Genomic DNA, 11,126 nt, shown 5'->3' on the forward strand with positions numbered 1-11,126 from the left:
CACCTGACTCTGAGTCCATGGAGCAAGTCCAAAAATGATTCCATGATTCATGTTCTTTCCCTTCCATTTTTTCCTCCCTCCTCCCAGAGCTGACAAGCAATTCCATTGGGTTATACATGTATTATCACTTAATACCAATTTCCATATTATTTGTTTTTGTAAGAATCTTTTAAAATCCTACATCCAATACCCATATAAACAAGTGAAAAATCAAATGTTTTCCTTCTGTTTTTCTACTCCCACAGTTCTTTCTCTCAATGTATTCTTTCTCATAAGTCCCTCAGGATTGTCCAAATCATAAAATTGCTATCAGTAGTAAAGTCTATTACGTACGATTGTCCCACAGTGTTTCAGTTACTGTGTACAATATTCTTCTGGTTCTGCTCATTTTGCTCCACATCAGTTCATGGAGGTCTTTCCAGCTTGGATGGAAATCAAGCAGTTTATTGATTCTTATTGCACAGTACTATTCCATCACCATCATATACCACCAGTGATTTTTTTTAAGAAAGGAAAGATGGCATTGCAGTCATAGGCATGAACTCAGCTCTGGCAAGAATCTTGTGTAGAATCCCTTGAGAGGATTGAACTTGAGTCCCAATATTGTCCCATATGATGTTATTCAGTTCACCTCTTGAAGAAAGAGTAAAAGAATTTTTAGTGTCTAGGTAGAGACAGATTTGCTTTGCTCCCAAGCATAAGAAAAAGAATGATTTTTAAAAAAAAATTCTACCTTCTTAGGCATATAGCCATTGTTATTCTATGTCTTTTATTTGGCTCGAGCATCTGAAACTTGCTTTGGTAATGATTACTTCCAATAATATTGACTTTAGTTGAAACTAACAAGAGTTTAGCATGGATGGATTTGTAATGAGAAAAACTTAAGGTCAAATTCTGCCTCTTCTTACTCTGGGCAAGTCACTTCTCATTGCAGAGCCTGTTTTCTTTTCTGCAAAATGGAGCTGGCAATACAACTACATCTAACTCGCAGGACTGTTTGGGAGGCTCATATGAGATAATGTGTTTATGCAAAACTTAAATCTCCAAATAATTGCCATATCAAATAGTAATATTAGTAGCACTCATGACATTTGTATATCCTTGGGTATTTGAATGTTGAGAAATACTACTGGAAATTAATAATATAAGCAGAATTTGTCCCATGTTAAATATATTCACCAATATGTAATAAAAATTTGCCTGTGCCATTAATGCCCCCCAGTTAATAATGGACTTGACCAATTTAATACTAATAAGCATAGTATTTGGTCTTATGGACTCAGTTTACTATTTGGAAACCAACTGAATAATCTGCAACAAAAATAAAAATCAGGTTTCTGTTTACCTTTATGGAGGTTTCAGAGTTATATTGTGGAAGTTAATAAAGGTTGTAGACATGGCAAAAGATTTCCGATTGAAGGAAATTAAGGAGGAGATGGAGGATAAGACCTGGCCCTACACATCTTAGCTTAGAAACATATATGAACCAGCAGCCTGGCAAATTAGAAGTTTCTTTTTCTAGTATGAGGCCCTACTGCTCACCCCACACCAAAACCTTGAATCCTGAACATTCCAGTTTGTTGGGTTTTTTTGATCTAGCCTCTTCTTTGGGCACCATTTTGCCCTGGGCTAATTCAGCTCTAAAATCAACAAATTGTGCAATTTGCTGTACAAATTGCTGAGTTTGTCTTTCAAGTCAGATACCAGGATATTTAACTTCCAAAACATATATCCTCAGCCACCAATTTCTGCCTATTCTGCCATAGTTGTCCTTCCTTTGTCCAGAATCTACTAGTTACAGCCTATATTGTATTGAAATAGCTTGTCCTGCCCATCCCTGGCCCCCAACCAAAACAATATGGCACAAGAAAAAAGAGCATTAAATGTTCAAATCTTGGGTCTGACAGTTTGTACCTATCACCATGGGCAAGGTACTTCACGTTGACCTCAGTTTCCTTATCTGGAAAATCAGAATAGTTGGACTAGGTGATCTCTAGGGTTTTGCCAGTTCCAAATCTAAGTTCCCTTCCAGTACTATGAATAAGGCAAAGCTTCCGTCAGCACCACACACCCTGCCCAACTGGAACCCTTGCCCAGCCCTGGGGTGGGGCTGGAAGGAACTGGACAGCCTCAAGAAGAACATTTTAATCCGAAGGGGTTTATAAATACTACTGGTATCTACCCCACCACAGGCATATCATTACTGCTGGTTGAAATTAGTCAGACATTACACATTGCAGTGCCATGAACAGGCAAGGCTATGACATCATCAGGTATTAAATATAAGAAAGAATATGATAGGAGCGGAACGCAATTATTCATGGTACCACAGATGGAGACGGGGAGTTTCATATAAAACAAACATATTCAGGAGCTTAGCTCATTTCTTTTTATTTTTAAGTCGATCTTGACCAGCCGGTTTATTTTTCAAAGTGTTTTTCTATGGATTTTACTGATCTTCTGACAAAGGGATGCATTTTTCACTTCATTTTCACCTTTTTTTCCTTTTCCAAGACTCAGGATATTCCACTATCTCAAAGCATCCAATTTTTCCATTTCATCACAGATCCAGTCAATGAATATATCACTTTCACTCTGGAAAGAAGGAAACAAGCATTTATTAAGCATGTACTATATGGCAGACACTGTGCTAAGCTCTTTACAAATATTATAATAATAACTCTCAGAGATAGGTACAATTTTTACCCACATTTTACAGGGAAGGAAACTGAGGCAGAAAAAGGTTAAGCAACTTGCCCAAGGTCACACAGCTATTAGGTTCCTGAGGTTGGATTTAAACTCAGTTCTTCCTCATTCAAGGTCCAGGACTCTATCCACTCTGCCACAAAGCTGACTCTGTCCTCTACTCTGCCAACTATTACTGCCCCACTCTCCAAAACCAGACTTCCCTAGATGGCACTGAGGGGAAACAAAAGCACTCAGATTTGCACTCCTGGGAACATATTTCTTCGTCAAGGTCACCATCTTCCAGTCTATCATGACCTCACTTTCCCTTTTGTATTTAAACCTCTCCCCCCAAATGACTTTAACCTTTTGCTCCAGAATTATAATCAAATCAACAATACCATGATTCTGGAAAGGGCAAATGAAGTGCCTCATTGTTCTATTCATGACCTCTGTGCCTTCCCAGACCAAAACACTTTTTTTTTCCTGACCATCATTTCCTTATATATGTTGTTTCCCCTTTTTAGACTAAAAATCCTTGAAGGAAGCGACTTTTTAACTTTTGTATTTTCATGCCTAGTATTTCCACACTACCTGACATAAGAATCAATCAATCAATATTTATTAAGTGCCTACTATGTGCTAAGCACTGTGCTAAGGGCTGGGAAATAAAAAGAAGCAAAAGACAGATCCTGCCCTCAAGGAAACTGCATTTTAATGTGGGAGAAAAAAACTCAAACAAATATGTATACACAAATTATATATGCAATAAGTAGGAAATAATTAACATAAAGAAAGCACTAGAATTAAGAAGGTTTGAGGAAGGCTTCCTGTAGAAGGTAAGATTTTAGTTGGGATTTGAAAGAAGCCAGGTTGGTCATTAGTTGCAATCGAGGAAGGATAAGATTCCAAGCATAGGGGACAACCTGAGAGAACATCCAAAGCTAAAAGATGCGATGGAGTGTCTTATTCACTGAATAGCAGGAGGCAGTGTCACTGGAGCCAAGAGTATATGTTGGAGAGTAAGGTGTAAGGAGGCTGGAAAGATAGGCATGAACTAGGTTAAAATGGGCCTTGACTGTCAAGCAGAGCATTTTGTATTTGCCCCTGGAGGCAACTGGAAGCCAGTGGAGTTTTTTTGAGAGGAGAGCAGTAACATGTTCAGACTTCTGCTTTAGAAAAAATTACTTTGGTGGCCAAATGGAGGATGGATTGGAGTGGAGCAAGACTGAAAACAGATAGACCCACCAGGAGGCTATTGTCAAAGTCCAAACCAGAGTTGGTGAGGGTCTGTACCAGAGTATTGGCAATATCAGAGGAAGGAAGGAAGAGTATTCAAGAAATGTTATAAAGGTGAAATCAGCAGTTCTTGGCAATAGCTTGGATATGGGGATGAGAGATAATGAGGAATCAATGATGACTCATAGGTTGTGAGCCTGAGGGACTTGGAGAGTGATGGATGTTGCCCTAAATAGTAATAGGGAAGGTAGGAGGGGAGGAGAATTTAGGAGGAAAGGTAATGAGTTCCATTTTGGACATCCTGAGTTTAAGATGTCTACTGGACCTCCAGTTTGAAATGCCTTAGAAGCAGTTGGAGATGTGAGATTGGGCATCAGCAGAGAGATCAGGAAAGGTAGATTTGAGACTTGTCAGCATAAAAACAGCAGTTAAATAAATCATGTGAACTAATGAGAACACCAAGGGAAGTCATAGGGAAGAGGAAGAGAAGAGGACCTAGGTCAGAACCCCGAGGGACTGGTACATTTAGAAGGAGTAAATTGGAAGAGGATTCAGCAAAGGAGAGAAAGAGCAGTCAGACAGGTAGGAAGAGTGATTAATAAATACCTTTCTATTGATTCATCAATTCATTTTACTTTCTGCATTGGAAAATCTAGGAAGCTAAATTCTTAGCCTTACCAAAAAAGGCTCTCTGGTACATAATCAAGGCACCATAATTTAGAAACTGTTTTTGACTTGTTTTAAATAATGACCTATTTACCTCAATCTTCGATGTCACCTTTGTGGACAATTGAAATTTCTTTGGAATATTGAAATGAAAATGGTTGATCGGTTGTTGTTCTTCAGACTTGAAGAAGAACAAAACCACAACGCTGGGTGATGTCTTTTGTTTGTTTGTTTAACTTTTATTTAACTGTTTAATTAAGAAAAAATTTCCATGCTTACATGATTCATGTTCTTTCCCTCCTCTGCTCCCACCCCCCTCTCATAGCCAACACGAAATTCCACTGAGTTTTACAGGTGTCGTTGATCAAGACCTATTTCCATATTATTGATATTTGTACTAGGGTGATCATTTAGAGTCTATATATCCACTGGGTGATGTCTTTTGACTTGTGTGTCAGTTAGATTTAAGTAGGGCAGAGTTGTGCAGAGTCATCAGCCTCACTCTTTCTTCCAGACTCATCAAAGTATGGTGGCAAGAAAAAATTCAAGATGGCTGGTAATGGCTCAGAATGGCTGGGGATACTTGGTGTCTCCAATGTTTAGTCAAGTTCTAATTGCTCTAAAGCACCTGCTTCTGCCACCTTCATGGCCAATGGGATGAATTGTTCTTATTCACCAGAGGAAGACTTCACATGCTTGTGTAGATTCCCCTGAACTCACCAATGTGTTTGTCACCTCAACCTGGTTTAGTCTATCTGGCCGGATAATTTTCCAGATGTGGCCACTGAATAGCTTCTTGGAGATTGAGAATATGGTGGCAAGTGGACACCAAAAGAGGAAAGCAGCTCTTTTAAAAAGGGCTCTGTAAGCCCTCATACTGGATGTACTAGTCCTCCCTGAATACCCAATGCATCCCTAAAATGAAAATAACACTAATTTGTTGCACACTCCAAAATACTTAGGTTTCTTAGCCTGTTTTTCATATCTCCCTGGTTATTGAAATCTAAACATTGCCCTTCTCTAGGAGAAAGAAAACCAAGATGTCTTTGTCCTCCAAATATTTCTGACCAGCTATACCACTAATAGTGCCCTCTTTTTTATTTCATGGATATAATACATCATGGCAATACTTAAAGAATTAATTGCAGCTTCCTATGGCTTTTGGAAAGCTTGTCAGCATGATAATGCCCATCCAGATTACGAGGAAAATAGATAATACTGTCTTCTGAACACAAATCACAGCTCTCTTAACTTTCACAAATTATGTGACTCTTGATAAATATCATCTCTTAGAAACTCAGTTTCCTCATCTACAAAGTGAGAATAATAGTACATACACTAATAACTTCTCAAGATGCTTGTAAAGAATATGTTTCATAACCCTTAGAGCTCTCATAAAAATAGAAATTCACTTCATTTTCAATAGCCACATCACAATAGCCCATTTTCCCCTTAATTTAAGCTCTCTTTCCATCTTAGAATTAATACCATGTATAGATTACAAGGTGCTAAGTGGTTAAGTGACTTGCCCAGGTGAATTAAGGGGAATCTACTCACACAGCTAGGAAGTGTCTGTGGCCAAATTTGGACCCAGAACCCTCCATCTGTAGGACTGGCTCTCAAGGGGGCAAGTTTTGAATCCAAAATTAGAATATAATTCTTTGCAAATGTGCAATTTTTTAGTTTCCAGATTGGTTCATCTGACAAACATTTATGTTATAAGTCACTGAATTTTTGTGTTGAAAGGAACCTTAGAAGACATTGAATCCACCTGAATTTCTCCTGTTATTCATTTTACTGGTTCAGGGTCTCAGTGACTTGCCCAAGACTACACAGCTTAGTTAGCAGCAGAGCCTGTGTTTTCCATCTTCACCCCAGTGCTTATTCTTCTCCCACATCCTGATGCCATCATTCTCTCCCTTCTCATATTTAGGTGCCTGTGTTGGCTTGCCTGACTTTCTCAGTACAGACGCCTGTCAACATGATTAAGAGTACTTGTGGCAAACTAGTAATTGCGTTTGCTTCCTCTTAGGATGCTAGAATACTGCTGTGCCTTCATGTTGAGTGAATCAAAATAAGCATATTATATTATTTGTGGAAATGTGATGCCATGGAAAGTGTGCTGAATTTAGAATCTGGGGACCTGGCTCCAAATCCTACCAGTTAGTCACTTCCTATGTGACCTTGGATCAGTCACTCTTAACTGCACTTGGCCACAATTTTATTCATCTGTAAAATGAAGGAGTTACACTTGATGGTTTCTCTCCAGTTATTAATCTAGGTTCTTATGAGTCTAAGTTGTTTAACATATTTTATATTTCTTTTCAGAAGAATTATTGAAAATATTCTGCTGCTAATAAGAAGAGAATCATGGGGATCAAAGTAGGACCTACAATAGGAGACCACTTTATAATATGGATTATCTGATCACAGGCTAAAGTCTTCCAGTGACAGAAAATCCATTAACTCCAAAGTTTGGAGGTGCTAATTGTTAGGAAGTTTTTTTCTTCATATTGAGTAAAATAAAAAAATCTCTTTATGGCTTCTACCCATTGCCCTTGCTCTATCCTCTGGGACCAAACAGAACAAGTCAACACTTTCTCCTATGTGAAAATACTTGAATGCAACTATTATATTCATATATATATATATATATATATATATATATATATATATACCTCAGATTTCTCTCTTCCACTCTCTTCTGCTCCTTCAATTGCTCCTCTTATAGATTAATGTCAAGGGTCGTCACCATTATGCTTCCTCTCTTTTGAATACACTCCAACTTGTAAAAATGTGACACTCAAGACTAAACACAAGATCTCAGGTGTGCTTTGACCAGGGGTGTTGTTTATCCTTTGTTTTTTTTAGGGGACCAATGACGTCAAGGGGTGATGTCTTGACTCGAGCATAAATTAGATTTAAGTGAGGCAGAGTTGCACAGTTATCAGCCTCACTCTCTCTTCCAAAGCTATCCAAGTCCAGTGGTGAGATAAAAGTCAGGATGACTGGTGATGGCCCAAGATGCAGTGGATGACTTTGGTGTCTTCATGTCCAACCAAGCTCTAAGTGCTCCATAGCACCTGTTTCTGCCACTTTCATGGCCATCGGAACAAATTGTTCTCATCTGTCCAATTCTGCTGGGAGAAGTCTTCATGTTTTGGGGTAGACATCCCTTTACCTCACCAATGGGGTTGACCAGGGTAGAGTACAGTAGAACAGTAAGCAACTTAGCAATTAGTTAACAAAATTAACTTCTTTCTATCTAGATATAACTCCATTGTTAACACCAAGATCACAATATAACTCCATTGATAACATCAAGATCACATTGATTTTATTTATTTTTTGCTGATGTGACTACAAGCAGCATGGAATAATGGTAAGGGTACTAGTCTTGGAATCAGAAGAAATGAGCACAAATCACAGCTCTCTTAACTTTCACAAATTATGTGATTCTTGACAAATATCATTTCTTGGAAACTCAGTTTCCTCATCTACAAAGTGAGAATAATAGTACATACACTAATAACTTTTCAAGATGCTTGTAAAGAAGGTGTTTCATAACCCTTAGAGCTCTCATTTTCAATAGACACATCACACCTTTGAGCTTATAACCCCAAATGCATACATCTTTTCCTCATTAATAATTGTCTAGCTAAGTATCTCCCTGCTATGTACTTGTGAAGTGGATTTTTTTAACCTCACGTGTAAGTACAATTTGATGGTAATACCTCTTAATTCCATTTGATTAGATTTGGCCCATTATTCTAGCCTGTTTTTGGATCCGAGGTCTGTTGTTCAATTTATTAGTAATCTTTTCAAGCTTCACGTCATCCCCAAATTAGATAAGCCAGGTGCTCTCTTACCCTCCTCTCATTTATCTTGGCTTTCGAGTTTTCATCTTAACCATTTTCATTTTCTCCTTCAGGGAATCCACATTGAGGCTATTGTTAATTGAGTTTTAATGAATTTGTTTGAAAGCCCACCAGTTTGAGATGTATGTTGTCAGGGTCATTAAAAGCAAGCGGTACATTTTCTTCCTGCCACACTTTTTCTGCCACACTTTTAAAAGATAATATATTTCCCCATCTCCTTCCAATATGTTCTCACATATTATTTCATTTTAGGTTAGGCTTTGCCTTAGAAATTCACAAGTGGGTTGGAGAAGATGTAGAGCATGCTAATACATTTTCAAATGTTTTATTCATACCTTCCTGCCTTCCTTATATTAGCACATTACCATTTTAAGTATCCATCATCCACTGCTTTTTCATTGAAACATTAGATTTCTATACATGGTAAGAGAATATATGGGAACAGAAAAGGCAGGGTATTTCATAGGACATTGGGACTGCTGGGTTCCATACTTCTTCCTGCTCACAGCATGGTGGGGAAGGTGAAGTGGAGATTACCCACCCAGCTGCCTCTTAGTCTTTTCAATAAATTCAATAAACATTTATTAAAGTTCTACTATGTGCCAAGCACTGTGCTAAGTACTGAAAAAAAGATAGTCTCTACCATCAAGGAGCTTACAGTCCAACATGGGAGGCAGTTAGGTGGCTCAATAGACAGAGAGCCAGGCATGGAGATAGGATGGTCCTGGGTTCAAATATGGCTTTAGATACTTCCTAACTGGGTGATCCTGGGCAAGTCACTTAACTCCAATTGTCTAGTCCTTTCCATTCTTCTGCCTTAGATCCACTACACCATATTGATTCTAAGACATAAGGTGAGGGTTAAAAAAATCTAATGGGGGAAGGATAGTGTACCAAAGAAGACTGAAAAGCTGTCAAGATGTGGTTGGGGGATGCTACACTGCATTGGGGATGGTGGAGTCCAAGTCCAAGTTGTTCAGCAGTTCCCAAGAGGGTGGGAAATGAGAAAGGGGAAACCAGAAATCACTTTGTCACTCCAGCATCATTAATATGGACATCTACAGGGTCAATAAGGCAGATGTTACTACCCTCAACCCCAGTGCAGGCACTAAGTCATCCCTCTGGTCCTGAATACTCCCTTCCCACTCAAACTGTATTTTTTCCCTTACCCAACTTGAGAAGTTGGAATTTTCAATAATCTTTTGGGGAGATGGATTAGAATCCATGAATTTTTCCAAGCATTCACTGTCTTCTTTTCTTTTAGAATCAATCTCTCAATACCCTCAAAGTAGGATTGCTTCCAACAGACACTTCCTCTAAAGAAACTTCGTCTTAGATCAACCTCTTGTCCCTTATTTGCTTTCTTTAATACACCTCTACTTCCTCCCATAGCACATTTGGGACTGTGATGTTAGAATCCAAACATGGTGGTTACACTGTAATTGCTGGAGAAAATAGCTAGTTAGAGATATTTTATGATAGATCTTGACATATTTTCTATTTTCAGTCTGTTTTGTTTTCCTCATTCTAGTTTCATTCTTAAATGGTCTTGAGGTGATTTGGCGTAATTGGGTCTTTTGCCATGCTTTCCACAAACTTGTTATGCTTCCACTGTCTTTGTTCCTTACTGTCTTCTGAGGTGATATAGCTTATAACTAATAGGCATTTAGATTGAACAGAAGCGGTTGAACTGGGTCTGGTATCACAAAGACTTGAGTTCAAATCTTCAAAACTCCCCCTGCCCCATGCTTATCTGGGTAATCCTGGGCAAGCCCCTTAACCTCTATCTGCCTCAGTTTCCTATTTGTAAAATGCAAATAATAATGGCATCTACCTGCTGTGAGATTCAAATAAGATATTTGTAGATCTTATATATCTTAAAGAGCTATATAAATGTCAGCTATTATAATAATCTTCCAACCTTCTCTTCCATATGATTTTACAGATGAATTTATATTCCTAAATCAATTGGCTACCATAGCTTTCCACTTGGCAAGGGTATCAAGGGATAGCTTGCTGAAGTAGTTTACAGATAATGCAAGTAAATGTTAAAGCACTATAAAAATAGCAGTTATTAATTGTCATGCCTAGACTTGTTTTAGTTATGCCATTATGGTGACTGATTTACACTGACCTAATTTTCTTTGAAAACATCGTTATAATATGACAATGTCTTCTTAAAAAAGTAATTTCCATTGTTTCAGCATCAACAACTTATTTCTGTAGATTAGGCTGAAAATGATTTAATTGAATACTGTATTTCCTTCTCATATTTATTCTTTCAGGTAACCTGATGTTAATTTTGATCACTGATCTAAAAAGTCTGTGGTCTGACTGTGCACAGACTGCTGAATTGGAATTAAACCCCACATCAATGCTAGTGAAATCTCAATATTGTTAGACATAGGTATAGCCAACAAACTTTTAATATCTCTTATTTCTTAATCTTTGTCCAACATATTTTTTGCCATCCTTCCCTTTCCCTACCTTTGAAATATCCAAGTATGTTAAATTTAATTTGCAAGGTTTTATATAATTTTCCATAGACTTTCCCCACCTACTGAAATTCTGTGATAGCTCTTTTCCCATAAGTGATAGTTATTTTCATGGCCAAGTCTCCCATGAATGATGCTTCTTGTTGCCTTGGGAAGAATGTCA

This window comes from Gracilinanus agilis, chromosome 3 (assembly GCF_016433145.1).
Source record: "Gracilinanus agilis isolate LMUSP501 chromosome 3, AgileGrace, whole genome shotgun sequence".
NCBI lineage: Eukaryota > Metazoa > Chordata > Mammalia > Didelphimorphia > Didelphidae > Gracilinanus > Gracilinanus agilis.